This window comes from Zootermopsis nevadensis, unplaced genomic scaffold, assembly GCF_977971745.1.
Source record: "Zootermopsis nevadensis isolate Lab colony 2312 unplaced genomic scaffold, Znev_1.0 Znev_ptg000023l, whole genome shotgun sequence".
NCBI classification, from domain to species: domain Eukaryota; kingdom Metazoa; phylum Arthropoda; class Insecta; order Blattodea; family Termopsidae; genus Zootermopsis; species Zootermopsis nevadensis.
The window spans coordinates 7,429,990-7,452,050 of NW_028259155.1; the positions used below are offsets into that span (position 1 = coordinate 7,429,990).

Below are 22,061 nucleotides of genomic sequence, written 5' to 3' on the forward strand. Positions count from 1 at the left end.
CACCATTTTAGTGATACTTGCATCAAAATTACAAAACACCGTATTTCTGATATGTTCAATGTAATAGGACTCTTGTACTTATTTAAGAACATCATCCACAGTATTGGTAGACAATTTGGTGGGGGTAGAGGGGATAAACTATTTGTGAAAAACTACTTTCTTGTTGCTGCATGAATGTTATTCCTTAATCCTCTCAGTTGGTACTCTGGGGTCAAGTGTTTGAATCATGACGGCTTGCATCAGCAACAGAAATTTGTCAGAATAACAAAGAAATTTTCCTACACTTGAGTGCAGAGACCAGTTTAAATAATAAATCCAAATTAACAAAAAGAAAAGGCAGAATATAAGTGTGAGCATTTTTCAATATTCATATACTGGTACACGAATCAACACCAACAAATGGGAAAATGTTTCATTACAAAATTATGAAAATGTTCGTTACTTTCCTGCTTCAAATCTGATCAACAAAAGCCAGCAGTCGGATGTCGCAGATTTACGGCATGTAAATGAACCTTATGAGCACGAAGGAGGTGCTTTGTAAGCAAGCTGCGGTGACAGCATTATCCACGCAATATTGAAGTTCACAGACAACGCAACCACGGCTCACCGTAGACCAACAACGGAAACCTTAACTTAGGCCAGTGGACATTAAGCCAACTAAATTTACATAAAGCTTAATCATTCAGTGTGGTATTACATGGAGCATGGTTTCAAAAAGTGAGACCTTTTTATGCGGAGTGCATTATAACAAACAATCGTCTCCTGAATTGTAAGATTTTAATAGACAGACTAGAGAATTAAAGTTTTTGCCACTGATGATCACCTCATGAGGTCGAGAAACACGTTTGGCACTAAGTGCCTTTCAAAGTGCAAATTGTTTTGTTTGCATGCACAATTTTACATATTTCATATAAATATGAATTTCTAAATTTACGCCTTGAGTACAGCCCTTTCAGCATCCGATGCATCATTCCATCAGGCCGACTGCACTGTCAGACAAATGTGGTCTGAATAATTGCCTTGTTGGTGCAGGCACATTTCAATAACCGCAAACCTGAGCACTTCCAGTCGATGACGTAATTTGAGAATGAGAAGACGATTTTAACAATTTTAATTATAAAACTTAAAGGCAGAAGTTCTAAAATTACTCGGCGCAGAAACGGACTGTTTTCAATTCTGAGAACATCCTACAATGTAACATTTACAGCATTTTATTTTGTCATAAATATTCAAATCAAAATTTTGTAGAAATAACTTCAGCCTAATATCATCGATATTTACAAATTTATTTCCGACTGTTCGTTCTTTTATATTTTCATTATGCACCTGTTCCACAGACCAATTCAATCCCATTCACTCACTCTAGTGAGGTGTGGCAGACATAAAAAACTAGGCGACTTTCATTCAAGTTATGACACCTGCGGTATCAAGTGGTGAAGACCAGAACTAAATCGTGGGCCATGAATTCATGATTCCACTACGTAAATGGCTCTAAACAGGAGACATCAATGCAAAGACAGCAAAACTAATGGTAAAATAGTGAAAGTGTGTCCATTAAAGAAACAAATGGTTTCGGATATAAATCAATCTCTTTATATTACCTCACACTATTAGAATTTTCCACACTGTATGATAAAACTGACATTTAAACACAGCCTCTTATGAATTTATCTCAGGCTACCAGCCATGCCAGGTGGTTGAAAGATGAGAAAATCGATGTTTGAAGAAACATATTCATCCTCAAGGTGCTGAGAACTTTAGCACTGAGGACGAGAACAAAGCCTCAAAAGGTAAAATGCTTCGACATTTTAGAAGAATTCCATACAAAAGAAACTAGCAAAGACCAAAACATCTTAAGTGAACAAAACGCCCACGACTCCAATGTGTTAATTGACCTAGCCAAAAAAATTAATTTCTTATGCAATAGTTGGCCACCCTGATTTCATATATCCCACACATTTTGAAAACTGACTAATGCCCACGCATTGACGAAGTTCCCAGGCACAGGCTCGCCATAGACCACGAAGGGCAAGCAGACCAGTGGACAAAACAGCCACGAGCTCAATATAATGGACCAACTCCTTCCTGATCAATCAACGTCCAGTAGTGTTACATAAATATGATTTAGTAAAGAACTTTCCTTTTATGCTCTGTTAAAAACCACAATCTTTTAGATTTGTATTACAAAAATTAACTTGTTTTTGACACTGATGACCTCTTGAGGTCAAAACATGTCTGGCATTAGTGTCCTTCAAAGTGTGGACAGTTTTGTTTGTATGCACGTTTTATATTCCATTACACTACACGGCATGCAAGGTCTTAAGATTATTGGTGTTTCACCTTTCAATCACATGACATGGCTGGCAACCTAAGAAGAATTTTAGTTGCAACAAAAGCTCCAGTTCAACCTGGCACTTACTTGTTACACTTCAGCTGCTGCTGCTGCTACCACTTCTGCACTCACCATGAAGGGCCCAGGCTGCAACTGTTCCAGCCCTGAAAACAAAAATGTACAAAGTCCTGAGATGACTGGATCCCTGACATCACATTTTCTTCGTATTCCAGACACCAAATTCACCCTAAGCAACTTCTGTGGTAACCACTTTCATCTCTTAATTATTGTTACACATTTTGGTTAATGTGTGTTTTCAGAAATACAATGATGTGAAAACTGAGCGAAGGAAAATTTTACTAGGAACTGATAGCACATTATCTTGGACCAACTTAACTCTCACTTAGTGTGCACTTGCAATATGACCTAATGCTGATCTAATGCACATAAAGATGGGCCAGTTTCTTAAAAACACAGGTCAAGGTTACGGTTGAATTTGGGTTGTGATATCATGTGGTCCTGCAAAGTGACGCTGCACTGCTCTTCAGTCAAAAAGAAACACAGGTGACACACAATTTTCCACTCAGCAGACTCTGAAGGATCAAGCAAGCCTCTAGTAATTAGCTCCTAAAGGACAAAAAACATTCACATCCAAAATATCCAGTTTCCTGTATGCATACATATACAAACAAAACAGCAGATTCTTGGGCAATAAGTTTCCAGGCTTTTTATAAAAATAAAGCATGCGAAACATATTTCCAACTCAGTCCTCTCGTATGAAGATGGTAATATGGATTCAACTTTCCTTTCCCATGTCACACCCATTAGAAATGCAATTAAGACGCCACAGCTCCGTGATGTAACAATGGCAGAACCACTCAGCACTGATATTCTGAATTCCAGACGGCGCATATTACAATTCTCAGAATGAAGGTACACCAGAAATTAATCCTAACCTACTCAACAGAAGTTAATCATCAACACAGTCACTTTTTAGCAAACTCATCACAACCTCAAAAGACAAAAAACAAACATCAACGTACGCTGCAGCGTCTTAAAGGATAACCGAAACCATAACGTCAACTCACGTTCCTTACTGCAATGAATATTCTGATATAATACCTGGGGTCTATGAAGCCACGCCATTGAAGAACAACGAACTGCAAAACATCCTCACCAACGCTCACAACAGCTTGCACGGCGCACTAGTTTCTTCCCCACTGCTGCAATGATCGAAGCAAACAAGTTTGAAACGTGACGAGTTGCTACTAGCCATCCTGAAAGCATTAGTTTCACAACCACTAACGAACAGACACAAGGCTTTCATGTGTTCTAATGGGGACAGCTTTAAGATTACCTCACAGTGGCACAATGATTGAATCTAGAATATTATCACGACACATTACAAGTGGGCTCACTACACGCTACTCTTAACTGCTTGATGTTTTCAGTCTGTGTGTAGAAGTGTAACTCGGTGACGTAATACACTTCCCACCAATAGCAGCCCTCTAGTCCACCTGACAAGAAACATGAAACCAACGCAGCGATTTCCAAGCGGCCGGCCGGCGGACAGAACCAGTTTAGCTCAATGTCATAACAATAAAGACTGTCAAACCCGTTAGGGGAGGAAACTAGGTGTTTTATGAAAACCTTAAGTTCAGTGCATCAGTCACAAAAGCTTACTATTCGTGCCCGTTCTGAGCAAGTTAAATTCCATGCCACTCCTTCATTTCAAATTTCAGTTCCATTTTAATATTATTCTCCTGTCAACGTTTTAGTATTCCAAAAGGTCTCTTTCATGCGAATAATCTCATCTTTCCCATTCGTGCTAGGTGCCCCGCCCATCTCTTCCTTATCTATTTTGATAAATAAGGATGATAATATTTGAAAACGTCCGAACCATGGAATCCCTGCAGCCTCTCCAGACATAACTCGGGATATTTTGAAAAATTATTGTTACCAAGTGTTAGTCTAATTTAAAATGTTTTTAATTCCTTTGTTAATGTAATGACAAGGAAACAGTGAACGGATTCTTAAAGACGTTTTTGCAGTCTTAAGAAAACCAATATAAATCCCACAATTTAAATAGAATTTCTTCATTGCATTCACAATAAACTCTTTCGTCACTAAAACGCTTAATGCAGAATGTTATTGAAAAAAACATTAATTTCAGTTTTAACAATTGGCTTTCGGCTCACGCGGGGTTCTGACAGTTTAAAACTGGCCTTGGAGCACAAAGGTTTCTCGTCACGGGTTGCCTACGGTATCTTCATTGTTTTAATATTTCCCAGTTTTATACGTATTAATACTAATAAGACACCAGTATTTATATTTGAATAGTACATTATGAATAAAATTTCATGTACTGTATTGCACTTCACGTCCATTGTTGGTATTTTACGGCTTGTATTAGTTTGACATGTGGTAGTTTCTGATTTCTGGATTCTATTGTTGGTGATGTCTGGCATGTTTGTGACTTATGACTTGCAAGATCAAGGCGTTTCACAAATCCCAATTGTTAATTTCTTTCTAAGTGTTTTTGTACTTAATTATTCTTTCGACGGAAGGCCACGTGGGCAAGTCATGAAATTGCTTTCTGTTTTAGTCTTGTGGAGTTGCCTTTAAGATGGTCGAGATATTGCACATGTTTTCAGATTGACACAACTGTTGAGTTATGTGTGAATGCTGGCCTACAGCCTAAGAGTGGGGGCTATTGAATCTGTTTGAAGTGGTTTAATACAGGGGTCTCCAAACTATTTTGGTCGTGCACCCCTACTTAACACGCACCCCCCGAAAACAAATAAATATTTAAGTGTAATTTTTAAATTTATTTATAAATAATTCGCATTTAATCTAGCATCACATCATAAAATCACAAATAAAATTCAAAACACAAATAAATTGAAATTATCTCGCGCACTCCACTTAGGAGAACACTGATTTAATGAAGGAGACTATGATGCTACACATGATCTGTATTCTCTATAATAAAATGTATTTCAAGTCTGCCTCGAGACAACCACCCTCAACAAACCGGTTCGAGAAGGTGGAACGGTTAGAATATATTATATTCCGGATATCATAGTAATTAATACAGCATCCCTTGGGGTACTTCCTCTCTGCTATTTGGGACGATTATCAAGATGGAACTCGTCATCCCTACATATATTATCCACGGTTGAATTAATATAATTTCAGAGTTCAAATCCCGTAAGTTAAGTTTTTAACCTGAAATGTACTGAAACGACAGTGTCTTCTGACAGCGTTTCTGGGTTCGAGCAAACCATAATTTGGTGCGGGACATTTCGTGAAAGACTGAAGCCGGAAGTATGGCGCCAGGGTGCCGGGCGCAATCACTGGGCTACGATATTGTTAGAGAGAGAAGAAAACTCAACTACGAAAGTTGCAGACAAAAACAGATATAGGAAAGAACGTGGCAAATGGCTGCTTGAGCCGGAGTTCGAAGGCAGGACCAAAAGCTGATACGTAATTTGGTGGTCATTTGTTCGGTGTCTCGGTCATCCTGCGATTTGATATGAACGTAACATCATCACTACGAATTGTTATCAGGCTAAATGGTTTCCGCTGTCTTTGCGTTGTTGCCACGTGTAGCATGGCAAAAGTTTCATGACGCCCCAGAGGTATTTGCTGCCTCGTCCTGACGAAGGACGCGACTTCTATGACGAAAATAGTCTGTACGTTTGGTTACCGCTGCTATAGAGCAGTGGTATTCAACCTGGGGTACGCGTACCCCCGGGGGTACGTGAAATTTAAAAAATATGTATATATTATTTTATGATAAAAACTGAATAATCAGTAATGTAATTTATTTTAGATGTAGATTATGTACTACGTATAACTTGAATTAAACACCAAAAACTTTGGGGGTACAAAGTTGAAGAGAAATTATATCTGGGGGTACGCGAAAAAAAAAAGGTTGAATACCACTGATCTAGTGCATCGGCTCATCCCCTACAACGAAGCTGACCAGCACTTGGAAGCTTCAGTACCTCTTAACCTTAAAACGAAGGGGATTTAAAGGGCAAAGTGGTAGTTTTTTGTAGGTTTTTAAACTTTTGTGCACGCTCTACGGAAAACTTTAATATTATCTAAAGTAAACATGATAAATTGACGAAATAAAAGCCATATTTATTCGAATAGAACAGTGAATACATAGAGTTTTTTTAAAAATGCAGTTAATATCTTAATTGCTTAAATAGGCCTTAGTAACTTTACTTTCTTCTTTGGAAGCTCATTCGACATGATAGAAGCCATGGTTGTGAACTAATGACCACCCAGAAAAATTTGTTTCCGCTACTTCAGTGGATACACATTCTTTTCACCCATCATGAGGAAGAATGTGAGAAACTTTGAATAGGGGGTCTCAAAATGAAGCCCAAACCCACTTGACAATAACAAAGTTTATTGCTGTTTATACTTTCTGGGTTGACAGCTCAGGTTGAACTTGTCTCAACCCTAGAGAAAGTGATTCAATATTTGCAGCCCCTAAAAGAGGCCAAATGACGTAGCCAAGTTTACTTACAGTGTTGCAAGTTTTGCGTTCCGCACAAGGAACGTTCGTAAGATAAAGGTTAAAATACACAAAACAATAATCATGCCTGTTGTTTTGTATGGGTGCGAAACATGGTCTCTCACTCAGAGGGAGGAACACAGATTGCAGGTGTTTGAGAATCTGGTGTTGAGGGGGATATTTGGGCCTAGGAGAGAAGACGATGGGGCGTGGAGAAAACTGCAGAATCTGTACTCCTCCCCCAGTATTGTCAGGGTGATGTAACCTCTCATCCGCGCAAGAACTGTCTTTTGTCTGTTAAAGCCACTGGATCGACTCCAGTGACTCGCCCGACGCTAGTGCAGTTTCGATGCGCGGACCGGAATATGAGGGCATCTCGGGGTAAATTTGTGTAGGGTTAGTCCGCGAGAAGATTCTCTCGGCCTTCAAGGAGCACACGGGGGAGGCAGTGGTTCGAATGGCGGTTGCGCGAAATCTTTTAGCCTACGCAAATGGGGACGAAACTGCATGAGACGCAGATGCAAAACCACTGACATTGATTTCGTCAGCGCAATGAATCGGTTGTTTATGTACAGAAAATTTGTGTGTAAGAAAAACATTGGCATTCTGTACTTGTTTTCAAATTTTAAATCGAATACGGCGATCCGATGCCCCCCCCCACCGGACGCCGTAAACCCAAATTCGGCAACCGTCATTTCACATCCGGAAGGAATCAAGTTTTCGCCTCGTAAATAACTTTAACGTCACATCGTCCCTACACGGAAAGTCTGGAAGAAACGCGTTCAAGCCACTGAGTGTCGCCACTCTCTTCTGATCCAATAAATTAACAAAGCCAAAATTAATAAACTCGATCAATTTCGGGTTCGGTAAGCCATCTAGTTAGTTGGTTAGTTATTGTTTAGTTTTGTGCGCTTATTGAACGATTTTCAAAACTTTTTAAAATTACCTAGCTGCGGACGCACCCGCGCCCAGTCCTACCAACCTATGCCCGCGGGAAAGAGGCCTCCTTCAAACGCAGCCCACAGCGAGAAAGTAGCTTGCTAATAACGCAAACTTACGCAGGACCACCCTCTTCCGGTAGCCTGCCTAGGCCGATGCTTTCTCCAGGCAACATATGCCCTTAGCAGGTCGTTGGAAAGGGCGTGGCCCGTGCTCCACGCATTCAACAATGAAAATATTTCCAAACACTTATTACCACATTGGTTTTCCACTCACCTTACTCCATCCCCTTCACCACTCTCCTGCATCCAAGTCTTTTTGGTACGCGCTTCATGAACGATCTCGTAACCTCACGAGGACTGACAACACGCGTTCGTCCATTAAATTTTCTCGGATCTTATAAATTCTCCAATACACTTTCACATTCACTTTTCCTTAATGATATTATTCCTAATTCTAATAATAAATTAATTTTCTTGAATTTAGCGAAGTACTTCCTGATAAATGTATTGTAAACGCACGCAAAAAGAACTATTAAAACATCTGCAGCAGCTACGGACAAAGCCCAATCAAAAGAAACCTAAGCCACTGAACTGGTAGCTATCAAAAGACACAGAGGAGGCCAAACAACATAATTACGTCAGCCAGTCACGTGATACGGACGCAGCCTACCCCAGCTTCAGCACGTGACCAGAGCAGCTTGGGCTGATAACTGATAGCGTAACTGTGATGAAGCTTAGACCAACCAACATAGCCTCTGAGATGGTAGCATCTTAGGAACTTCTCTCTTACATAACGAAATAATATCGACTGCTTAAAACTTAAAAAAATTTACAATAGTATTTTTACATTCATTTCTCCTTAATTGCATCTTTCTTTCTATCTCTTTATATCAGTTATATTTAAGCTCATCATTATGCAGTTTTCTCCACGCCCCATCATCTTTTCTCCTAGGCCCAAATATCCTCCTCAAACACCCGATTCTCAAACACCTGCAATCTGTGTTCCTCCCTCTGAGTGAGAGACCATGTTTCGCACCCATACAAAACAACAAGCAGAATTTTAGTTTTGTACACTTTAATTTTCAGGTTCTTAGAAATCAGATGGGAGAACAAAATACTCTGAACTGAGAAGTAGAATTTTGTCTCGTCCTGACTTCCTCATGAGTGTCATATTGATTTGTTGGTGTCGTCCCCCAATAAATTAACATCATCAGCAAATGCCAACAGCTGATGTGTCCCGTTCAATTGCAAACTCTCCTGCCTATCTTGGACTTTCCTGATGGCATATTCTAACACAAAGTTAAAGCGCAATGGAGACAAGGCATCTCCTTGTTTCAGACCATTCTTGATGAAGAATGTCTCAGACAAATATTTAAGTACACAAATTTTGCTACAGGTTTCATTTAAGCACAGAAATCGTCTTCAACCCACCGCAACATTTCCATACACAATTCCTTACGAGCCAGTTTATCACCATCTGAAATGGCTTGCACCATGGATAATCTGTACGCTCATAAGTGTAAACGTCTTCGTAACACCCGCCATACAGTCACATGTGAAATCCCACTTTCCCGAGATGCACGTCTCGCTGACTTGCGTGGAATTCGAGCAAAGCTCTCCCTAATCTGTTCCACAACGTTTTCAGAAACACGTAGCCTACCGGCTTTCTTGGTATGGCACATGAAACTTAATGTGTTTGGCTAAATTTGTGCAGTTAAAAATATTGCACACGTCCTTTAAATAAATTTATATTCTCCTGCAAAGTTGTAAAGCTACTTATGAAACACGGTGTATATTTGCAGCTAACATCCATATCTGGAGGCCATCCCTCTATCCGAAACCTGAGGACACGCCATGTGGTGGTATGAGGGACCCCCACCATACATGGAATTCATTAATAATTAACAGTAATTAATGTAGGAAAATTTTTAATATAATGGGCCTTTATTTCAGTTATATAGAACTTTCTTTTCCTTTATTATATTTTAAATCATGTCTCAAACAAGATATAAAGAATACCAAGTCACAAATATGTGTGAATCTATGTCTCCAGTAATTTCGGCATTAGCTAAATATGACCATTATATAATTAATTTAACCAAACTTTCCTTATTTCAATGGACCTATATATCAGTTATATATAACTGCTTCACTTCAATACATTTTAAATCATCTTTTTATTCTGTTCAGTTTTGTGAAATACTTCCTGGTATATTAATTTTATTGTTGGTCTGAATATAAATTTATACACCCTACCTGAGTTGTCATGGCATGCTTTAGACATTGTCACAAACATACAAGGAATACCAAGTTACAAATAAGTGTGTATCAAGTTCTTCAGTACTTTCAGAATTAGTTGCAAATATCCATTAGACCAGGGGTGACCAACCCGCGGCCCGCATGTGGCCCGCCTTGAACATTTTTCCGGCCCGCGAGATTCATCACACTTTTACAAAATATATTTATTTTATAATGGCCAAAGTAGTGAAAACCAATGTATTAAAAAAATACATTATTTGTGCATCCATATATTCAAAAATTATCTGTCGAAATTATGAGAAAAAATTAACTTCGATTTTAAAATAATATTCTTGCGAATATATGACAGATATTGCCTGTTTTATTAATGAGTTTACAGTTATGAGTTTGCAGAATAATTAAACTATATTCTGCGAACTCATGATGCGCGTGCATCTTGGAACATCTAATATAACAAGTTCTATGTTTCACTCTTAAGTGCCCTCAGTGACGCAGTGACCATACCTAGATACGCACAGTTGATTGTTGATAGCAGAGCAGAGCAGACTCTCAGTTTCAAGTGAAAATTTGCTTTTTGGTTTCGTTTTGTGTGCTGTGACTGCAGGATAATTATTTTAATATGCCTGTACTTCAACAACATATTTAAAACAACAACAGCCAGGTAATAACTCCTATTAAATTAAAAATGACTTTTAATTTAACAATTAAAAATAGATATATTTAATATCGCTCTTATCTAAATCTAATATGGGGATATATAATTTTATATGTGGCCCGCGGAGTTATGATGCATTCCCAAAGTGGCCCGAAAGATCATTTGGGTTGGCCACCCCTGCATTAGACAATTAACTAACTAGATGGTTTAGGAAACCTGATGGTTCATCATCGAATTAACAAAAGCCCTCCACCGGACCCTGTCCTGGGCCAAAAAAATCCAGTCGCCTTCAACTCCCATAGAGTCCACCTCAGATTATCATCCCATCTATGTCTAGGTCTCCCCAGAGGTCTCTTCCCCTCAGGCTTCTCAAATAGTGGACCCAACCAACTAGATGGCTTAGCAAACCAGAAGGTTCATCACCGAACTAACCAAAGCCCTCCACCGGACCCTGTCCTGGGCCAACAAAATCCAGTCGCCTTCAACTCCCATAGAGCCCACCTGAGATTATCATCCCGTCTATGTCTAGGTCTTCCCAGAGGTCTCTTCGCCTCAGGCTTCCCAAATAGTGGACCCAACCAACCAGATGGCTTACGGAACCCGAAGGTTCATCACCGAATTAACCAAAGCCCTCCACCGGACCCTGTCCTGGGCCAACAAAATCCAGTCTCCTTCAACTCCTATCTCCCATAGATCCCGCTTGACATTATCCTCCCATCTACGTCTAGGTCTCCCCAGAGGTCTCTTCCCCTCAGGCTTCCCAAATAGTGGACCCAACCAACCAGATGGCTTACGGAACCCGAAGGTTCATCACCGAATTAACCAAAGCCCTCCACCGGACCCTGTCCTGGGCCAACAAAATCCAGTCTCCTTCAACTCCTAGCTCCCATAGATCCCGCCTGATATTATCCTCCCATCTACGTCTAGGTCTCCGCAGAGGTCTCTTCCCCTCAGGCTTCCCAAATAGTGGACCCAACCAACCAGATGGCTTACGGAACCCGAAGGTTCATCACCGAATTAACCAAAGCCCTCCATCGGACCCTGTCCTGGGCCAACAAAATCCAGTCTCCTTCAACTCCTATCTCCCATAGATCCCGCCTGACATTATCCTCCCATCTACGTCTAGGTCTCCCCAGAGGTCTCTTCCCCTCAGGCTTCCCAAATAGTGGACCCAACCAACCAGATGGCTTACGGAACCCGAAGGTTCATCACCGAATCAACCAAAGCCCTCCATCGGACCCTGTCCTGGGCCAACAAAATCCAGTCTCCTTCGACTCCTATCTCCCATAGATCCCGCCTGAGATTATCCTCCCATCTACGTCTAGGTCTCCCCAGCGGTCTCTTCCCTTCAGGTTTCCCAACCAGTACCCGGTGCACACCTCTTGCCCCATCCATGCGCACTACATGCCCAGCCCATCTCATTCTTCTTGACTTAATCACCCTGACAATATTGGGGGAGGAGTACAGATTTTTAAGCTCATCATTATGCAGTTTTCTCCACGCCCCATCGTCTTCTCTCAAACACCTGCAATCTGTGTTCCTCCCTCTGAGTGAGAGACCATGTTTCGCACCCATACAAAACAACATGCAAAATTATTGTTTTGTATATTTTAATCTATAGCTTCTTAGAAATCAGACATGAAGACAAAATATTTTGATGAAGTAAACCCATTTCCTGGATATTATCCATCATCCAACACTAAATAAAATCAATAAAAGCCACTACGTTTCTGAGATGGGAATCCATCTCCATCTTCAGGTAAAACCTAATCTGCTGGGCCCAATCGATAGAGCTAATCCCTATTTTGAACTGAGAAGTAACACATATTTCCTGAATTTAATGTGCTCCGAAGTTTCCCAGGAATATAATTTTGATGTAATTGTTGTTCCCAGATATTTGAAATTTGTAACACTTAAAAAGGATTTATCAGCCACCCTAAAAAAATTCTGTCTGCTGTCGGGATACCAACATGTACTTGGTTTTTTCTGAATATACTTCCAGCCCCACTTGTCTACTAGCCTCTAGTAAAACTTCTGCGTTCCTCTTTATTGTATTCATATCGTCCCCCAATAAATTAACATCATCAGCAAATGCCAACAGCTGATGTGTCCCGTTCAATTGCAAACCCTCCTGCCTGTCTTGGACTTTCCTGATGGCATATTCTAGCGCAATGTTAAAGAGCAAGGAAGACAAAGCATCTCCTTGTTTTAGACCGTTCTTGATGAAGAATGTCTCAGATAAATATTTAAGTACACAAATTTTGCTACAGGTTTCATTTAAGCACATTTTATTAGACTCACCAGTTTCTTTGGTACACCAAATTCAATAAGAATATTATAAAACACTTCGCTCTTCAGAGAGTCGTAGGCTTTTTTGAAATCTATAATTAACTGATGTACTGTCCCATTTTTTTTCTCTGGTATCTGACAAATGCAGACAATCTGATCAATCGTTGATCTGTTACATCTGAACCCACACTGATGATTCACAAATTCATCAATAATTAACAGGAATCTGTGTAAGTAAATATTTATTTTAATGGCCTTTTATATCAGTTATATATAACTGATATACTTCATTATGATCAATTGTATTTTTTAATCCATTGAATTTGGTGAAATAGTTCCTAAGATATTATATAATTGTAAAAGTTTGCATATAAAAACTCACCATTCTGCATTCTCAAAGCTGCTTCCTCCCACACAGGATAATCGTTCCACCAAACTGGAAAGGAGAACAGATATAGCAACATAATTAATTATTTTAATGGTCCCTTATATCAGTTATATATAACACTGTTTTACTTCATTATATTGTAAACAATCTCTCTATACTTTTTAATTAGGTGACAAAGTTCCCTAGATATTAACTTCATCGGAAAAGTCTGCATAGAAATTTAAATTCCCTACACGAGCTGTTCAGTGCATCGCCTGCAGCAGAAAATAAAACTCACCACTCGCAAACTCAAAATCTCAGAGAAGTGTACGTGAAACAGCCAGCAACCCTCGACGATCTCTAAACATGAATCCATTAATAAATCAAAAAGATTCTGCAGTGCATAATGAGGATCTTCACCACACGTTTATGACAGCGTCAGGCCTGACGGAGCTTATGTGACTAATGTTATTTTTAAAAATAACAATTTCTAAGTAATGTTTTTTTGAGAAAGCTCCTGTACTTGAAAATTATATTAACACTCTAACCCAAGAAGAGTTATCATTCTGAAAACCATCGGGTATTACTGATGGACCCAGTAAAACATTTAAACGCATGCCACAGCATAAAACAACGCCATGGTAACTTGCTACTCACTTTCAGGATTTGAGGTTTTCACGGTAGTGAATCTGAAGTTGGCTGTCTTCTGAGACGTTGAACCGTGTAGTCTTGTATACGTTTACAGGCATTTCAGAGGTCCTTGCTGCCTCCATCATCAGCCTGATGCAACAATAAAGGACACAGAGCCATTATATTCGCTGCCAAGTGATCCTCCAATTGTACCTGGATGAAAATATGTTTTTTTTTTAATTTTTAAGTATGAGTAATATGATGTAGGTAATTGGTGCCTATTTGAATGTCAGAAATTAGCATACTTCCCTAAGCAAAGAATAGTGCAATAAGCATAAGATATGTATGATTATAGAATGGCCTGAAATGTATTTACTATCATTTTCACCAGGGCCAAATTCAAACATTAACAGTGCAAAAAGGCCCATGCCAGTGCAGGCTTGTGGGGGCCAGAAGTCAACCAAACTTGTGATAAATCCCCACACATTGCAATGTGAAGGACCGAAAGTATGGCATAATCTGTTTGCCAACAGCCCTGTATTATTGCCAACATTATATAAAGAGTCCCCAGAGATATTAAAACATTTACAGAAGTCAAGACACTGGCGATACGGGGACACGCCCAGAATTGAGAAATACGCCATACTTCACATTCCAGAGTGTGCATATGAAATTCTTAAAGTGAAGGTACATTGGCCCTAACCAACACTTTTTCAAGGCTAACCAGGTCATTCATCAATGCTGTCAATGTCTCTTGGCATTTATCTATTTCACTGCTCCCTCGAAATGCAACGACACATAACCTAAACTGACATATGACATCTCCACATACTTTCCAGTTTCTTCCTCAGTACAGGAAACACTGGTCGCATCGAGTTCCTAACTGCAATGAATTCTCCTAAATGTCCTATTTATTATTATTTGTAGTGTTCTGTCTGACGACAGGTCCATATGAACAGGATCCTTCCATCCTTTTCTCGGACTGGGACCTGTTCATATACGTTCTTGGCAGATGATCCAGAAGTGGTTTGCCATTGCCTTCTTCTGTGTGTGAATGGGATGCCACGGAGAAACCGGGGAAGCCCCCGGAGGAAAACTCCGTGATGCCTAGACCACGGCCTTGCCCAACACAAGTTATAAATTTGAGCACCACCGGAAATTGAACCCGGGACCCAAGGCTTACAAGGCTAGTGTTCTGACCGCTAGACCACCGTGGCGGTAAATGTCCTATAAAAAGACTAAATACATGCCACTATGTACGCAAATGCTTTAATCACTCGCAGAAATCCGAGAAGGGCGAAAACCCAGTCATATCCAATATACTGAGACAAACTACATATACCAGTTATGCCACAATGTTTACAACGCTCCAAAGGCTGATGGATACACACCTACGCTTCCAAAGTCTTTGTCATAGCAGTGTAGTAGTAAACTACGTCTTACGCAGGAAAAATCTGAGAAATGATGGCCAAAAAAAAAAAAAACTTGAAACTAAAATCTTCCATGTGCCTGGTGGTCCAGGGGGAAAGTCAGGAGAGCGAAATGCACAACGCAACCAATTTGCCTCTAGCCATATCTCAACCTTGTAGAAGAAATGAAAAAAGAAGTCACTCAGCCTCCATCTCTTCTGGAGGCAGCCACCTAAAATGGTGAGCCTCATGGTCAACCAAACTCCAGATTTAATGGGGCTAAACGCTATATCCAACGGCCCAGTCTGCCTACATATTTGACCATTCTAAACAGCCAACAGAGGGCACTTGTCAATGACAGATTTCAAATCAGCAAAAAAATTCCAAAATTGCTATGGGTTCATTGGACTCCATGGGAGACGACAGTTATTCTAGATGAACGGAAAAATCGCCTACCGACGTGGCACCTTGAGAGCCCATTTCTGTGATCTGTTTCAACGAACAATCTCTAACTACATCTCTTTCGGCCAATGTGCTCACCTGTACCGCATACACGTTGCACCAAGTACTACACTCTACCCCACTCAACATAAGCTGATAAACACACACACACAAAGAGTCATTCGCCTCGAGTAGCCTTCAGAACAGGCCGCGTCCAGTGGCACGTGTCTCATGTACTGGCGTACATTAAACACAAACACAAATTATAAGCCAAACATATCCAAGCAGCAATCGCCAAGAAAACCAATGCTCAGAACTTAAATTGATGGGATGCAAAGAAAACAACACTAGCGCACCATATTTTAAGCGTATCGCTCTTTCTGAGGTTAAGAGGGGGGGAGGGTCTTAGTGTCATTTCATCCATTGGCGATCCCATCATATGTACACTGGGTGTATATGAACAATGATATTAAAGAGATATAAGTACAATATCAATTTCAAAAGAATCGAACATAAACATACACTTATAATAAAGTTTACATGCCGGCACTAAGTTCAAAACTATGATAACGAAGATGTAACCAATTTGCTTCAAGCGATATCTCAACCTCTCACAAGAAATAAATGAAACACTCTCTCAAAAAAGAAACTCGGCCTCTCTCTTTCTCCCCGAGAGATAGAGCAGCTAACTACCCAAGAAAGCTTCATTCTTGACCAAACTAAAATACGAACGCCAGACACATAAGACGACGTAACAGCTACCTCTAAGGGAAAACATGGTAATATAGAAACATCATATATAAATGTAAATAAATTCTATTCTCTTCTATACAACTTATCAACTCTCAGTTACATGCAACTTCCCACTAACTTCCTGTCAGAAGATTTAAATAACCACATAATATTCAACAGACTTAACTCTCTCACACAACAAGCACATCTAATACATCATAAAGCTCACGTACTCACGCAATGCATGTTAAGTTGAGACAGAGATAAATATCTTGAAGACAGGTGGTTCATTCATGCTCCCGGATGATTTCCTGTCAGCTTGCCAAGTGTTGCTGCACAGACTCCACTGTTTTCCTGCCAAGCGGTAGGCAGGTCAGGTGACTCACAGCTTGTCCCTCTGTATAATCTCAAGGATCAATCAAGCGAATTGCACTCAGCCATTCCTAGAAAGATAAAATGCATTCTCATTCCACACATTAAGTTTCCTCCATACATGCATCTCACACTTCTAACAACACACAGCTTTTACTTCACCATGCAGTTAGCAGACGCATCTACCTTAGCCAATGAACACACACATCCTTTCACGAGGTTTGTCATGTTCACTACAAACGCCTACACCAATTATCAATTCTAATATAGGTGAAGACAGTAAAACAACCATCCACTGACAAAAACTAAACTCAATAGCTTATATCTTAATTGCGTCATGCTTGTGTTCTTCAATACAATAATTTTATTCACCGTCTTTACACAAGCTTATAGATTGTTAAAATCACATAAAATTATAACATTTCAACATTTGATTTTGTTACATTTTAAAATGACGACATGTTTCGATGTTCATTCCATCATCGTCAGGTCTATCAATCAAAATTAAAAACTGTTGCATCTGCTGCTCTGCGTATACTGATTTGTTCTACCCGTTAGATTTTATTTGTTTAACCTCCAGGCTTCTTCCATTTAATTTTGAAGGCTGCGCCTGGATGCCTTAAATCTGCAAAATCAATTTTAATTTTCATATCGTGATCCTGGCTACTGACATAGGAAATGGAATAATTTTAAAGAATTACTCAATATATCGTAATACAAGCAAAAGAAAATTACTTAATAAACCGAAAAAATACATATCCCATAACCACAATAAACAAACAAATTGAATGCAACATAATAAAACAAATTCTAATAGAAAACGGATATAATAATTATGAATTAAAACCCAAAAATAAAATAAACAATGTAAACAACATAAATGAAGACGAAAACGAAAATAAACAAAACAAATGGGCCACATTCACATATATAGGAAAAGAAACCAAATATATAACAAAAACATTTAAAACAAATAACATAAAAATAGCATTTAGAACAAAAAACACAATAAAAAACATCTTGAAACAAAAGCCACAAATAGACACAACAAATCAATACGAAAAACCAGGCATATATAGGTTAAAATGCAGTGATTGCCCGTTAACCTATATAGGCCAAACCGGACGCACATTTAGTCAAAGATATAAAGAGCATATTACAGCAATCAAACATAATAAAGATCATTCAGCATATGCAAAGCATATATTAAACACAGGACATACATACAACAAAATAGAAAAAACAATGGACATTATAAAAATAATACAAAACAAGCGACATAGAGACACCATAGAAAAATATCATATACAAAGAACACAAACAAAATCTTGCATTAAACGACAGTAACATCTACACGAACAATCCGATATTTAACATTCTACAGTCCATCGACCCAACCCCCTAAACAACTTTCACCCAATATATATAGCCACACACGATACTCATAGCTTAGTTGCAGTCTACCGTTCCGTAATATCGGACACGCACCTCACACACAACCCGGTATGTTATAATACTTTAAATATTTTGTGATTACTTTTCTTTTGCTTGTATTACGATATATTGAGTAATTCTTTAAAATTATTCCATTTCCTATGTCAGTAGCCAGGATCACGATATGAAAATTAAAATTGATTTTGCAGATTTAAGGCATCCAGGCGCAGCCTTCAAAATTAAATGGAAGAAGCCTGGAGGTTAAACAAATAAAATCTAACGGGTAGAACAAAATCAGTATACGCAGAGCAGCAGATGCAACAGTTTTTAATTTTGATTGATAGACCTGACGATGATGGAATGAACATCGAAACATGTCGTCATTTTAAAATGTAACAAAATCAAATGTTGAAATGTTATAATTTTATGTGATTTTAACAATCTATAAGCTTGTGTAAAGACGGTGAATAAAATTATTGTAAGCTCAATAGATTACAGATTCATACTGGACCTCACTTTACTTCACCCCCCCCCCCCTTCCGTCACCTAACATTAAACTTTCAATATTAACAAAGTGGGCTATCACTTTGAACATCTTTTGTGATTTAAGGTAAAAGCAATTAATATAATAACATGTATTAGTGACGAGAAATATTCGTAGTTCGCTGTTACTAGCGGCACTCAAACTGATTCGCCTGTTACTCACAGGAAGAACACGCTATCTCTATCCCACACCAACAGTGCACTCGGCCGAGCACGCAATGCAAGCAAGGCCGTTACCGCATAAATTGTAGACCCGGTACATCCTAATGCTCACGTACTTACACAACGCATGCCTAGTTCAGACAGAGATGAGTCTCTTGCAAACACCAGGTTCCTTCATGCTCCCAGCAGGTTTCCTGTTATGATATCAAGTAAGTCTGACAACTGTTGCCGCACACAGTCCACTGCTTCTCTGCCAAGCAGTAAGTAGGTCACGTGACACACAGCATGCCGCTCAGTAGAATCTGAAGGGTCAATCACTTTCTAGCAATTGGCTATTCCTAGAAAGACAAAATACATTCACATTCAAGTAATCAAGATTCCTCCATACATGCATCACACCCCTCCAAGAACGCACAATTTTACTTCACAACACAGTTAACACTTCTACCTTAGCCAATGAACATGCACCTTCCATTTTCAAAAGACAAATTTTGTCATGTTCAGTACAAATGCATTCACAATTTAGCACTTTAAATATGAGTAATGACAGTGAAACAACCAGCCACCTGACAAAAACTAAACTCAGTCTTTCACAGATTCATACTGGAACTTTTCTTTTCTCCCCCCTCCCCCCAAATAAAACATTATTCCACACCACATTCTAATAATGCCACTAAAAACTCTGCCACTCCTCACACACATCAGCCCCCTGCAACTTCTGTGGCCGTTGATTTCTTACTTTTTTCTCTTTCACTGTGCTTTACTTCTTTCCACAAATATGGTGATATTCAAAATCTGAGCATCAGCAAATACAACAAGAAAATTACAAGTGGCACTGTATTGATAAACAGAACAACATAATCTTGGTAAGACTCAACTCTATCACATGACAAGCTCATCTAATACATCATATTGCTCATGTACTTACACAATGCACGTCAAGTTGAGACAGAGATAAATCTCTCTCAACAGGAGGGTCCTTCATGATCACAGCCAATTTCCTGTTGTGATATGAAGTGAGGGTATCAAGTGTTGCTGCACATACTCCACTGATTTCCTGGCAAGCAGTAGGCAGGTCAGGTGACACACAGCTTGGCCCTCAGTAGAATCCCAAGGATCAATCGAGTTTCTTCTCCTCAGCTATTCCAAGAAAGACAAAATGCAGTCACTTTTAACAAATCAAGTTTCCCCCCATTGACACAAATGCAAACAGAAACAGCCCTCTGATGACACAGTTGATTGAACACGTACTTGCTGTCTGGGGTGCACACCACACAGCCAGCATTGCTAAACACGCATATTGAAATTCCTCAAGTAAGTGTACTACGGACCAAAGCCGCAAATAATAAACACTTCTTTGTATATAAATGTCTCGTGGGGTTTATTTCTTTGACTCCTCGAGAATCATCGACACATAACCTCAACTGATAAACGACAACACCACATAATTTCCAGTCTTTTATTCCGTAACCCAATAACAACACACGAAGCACACTGTTCGCACACAGAAACTTACAGCAATAATTAATGCATTATTTATTCCCGCCTGAACCCAGTATGTTATAAGACTGCAGATTCAGAAAGGTAGATAAGACATATTTGTACTTTCATATGTTATCATTTGTATTAAGTATAAAGAACACAAAGTTACACTTACCATGCAATCTGTTAACTTTAAAACTTAGAAGAGACATGCACACAACGAGATTTTCTTCACCACACACATACATCGACTAACGACGCAGCCATAAACAGCTCGAGACTATTTCTACGGCGTCACCAGAGATGTCAGTGGGAACAGAGCGCGCTCAATTCAAATCGTTTGAAAAATAATTAATGTGGCTGCATTGTCTCAGGCGGCGTGATTCCCCCCACTTCCTCTAATGCACCTGAAATCTTCTACGGGGATACCACGAGGCCCTGTAACAGGCATCATAATTACAGGCATGTCCGAATGTGTTTGTTACAATCAAGAAGGCGCCTACACCTCAAATGGCTTTCGCCTTGGCGACTGCAGAGTTCCACAAGTTCTCTTAAATATATGTACTGCAAGTTACAATATTATTGGGCATTGCTTTTATTTTCGTCTTACACATTAAATGATGTTATATTAGTCAGTCCTCAAACATACACAAGAAGATCAACTTAATTATTTAATACATGGAAACATATTTTGGCTATTATTGCCATTTTCAGGCTATACAAAAATATTATTATAAAACAGATTGTTGCAATTGCATGTGTCATCACTGGCCAATAAAGCCCAGGGCTTCCCCTTAAGAAGCCGGTGACTGACCGCCTGTATTCGGGCACAGTTGCCAGCTATAACACACTATGAACAGCCTACAAGATATGCAGCATATTTTAAAAGCTGGATGCTCTGTAACTAATAAAGTACATCATTTTCAGGTTGACCTTCTGACAGATCGAAAGCATGACCATACTTTGTAACAGGACCTGTACTCACCAAACCATTATCAACAAAGATTCATGTGTAAGGACAACAGCTGCAAAGGCAAACAGTGGAAACACTATGAACCCTGAAGAGTTGTTTCATAAACATTATTATATTTTTATTAAAAAATTGTTTCTATATTGCCTCGATATTGTTTATCTATCATACCTGTTTTGAATGATGGGTAACAGCAAACTTGGCGGATTGTTACATAGCGGATACATTTCCTAACTTGTTCTTTCATATTAGAGCAGGAGTGATATCTTTTGTGATTTCATGCAATTTATTCAGATTTAAATCAGACTTTTAAATGGCTCTTTCACATTTGTTCATATGAAAATTGCTGTCTTCTGTGTTGTTGCGCAGTGTAGTCTACCTTCGTACTCCCAACCATGAAAACTTCAACTCCTATGATTGCATAGTCACGACCAGTATTTTCACACTAAACAGAACAATAATTTCTGTTACAATTGATTAGTTTGGAATCCATATTTGATGAAAATTGGTAG

The 22,061-nt window shown here is 39.2% G+C and overlaps 1 long non-coding RNA gene across 1 annotated transcript in view; it reads right to left on the minus strand.

Annotated features, from left to right (window-relative positions):
- The window catches only part of LOC147872894 (uncharacterized), an 86,457-nt gene that overhangs the window by 56,661 nt on the left and 7,735 nt on the right, over window positions 1-22,061 (minus strand). Inside the window, exons 2-8 of the long non-coding RNA XR_015536679.1 lie at window positions 20,026-20,237; window positions 19,218-19,435; window positions 16,824-17,029; window positions 14,032-14,154; window positions 13,390-13,443; window positions 3,455-3,555; window positions 2,420-2,496 (exon numbers count right to left, since the gene is read on the minus strand). This is a non-coding gene — a long non-coding RNA (uncharacterized LOC147872894). The remainder of the gene's footprint in view (window positions 1-2,419; window positions 2,497-3,454; window positions 3,556-13,389; window positions 13,444-14,031; window positions 14,155-16,823; window positions 17,030-19,217; window positions 19,436-20,025; window positions 20,238-22,061) is intronic.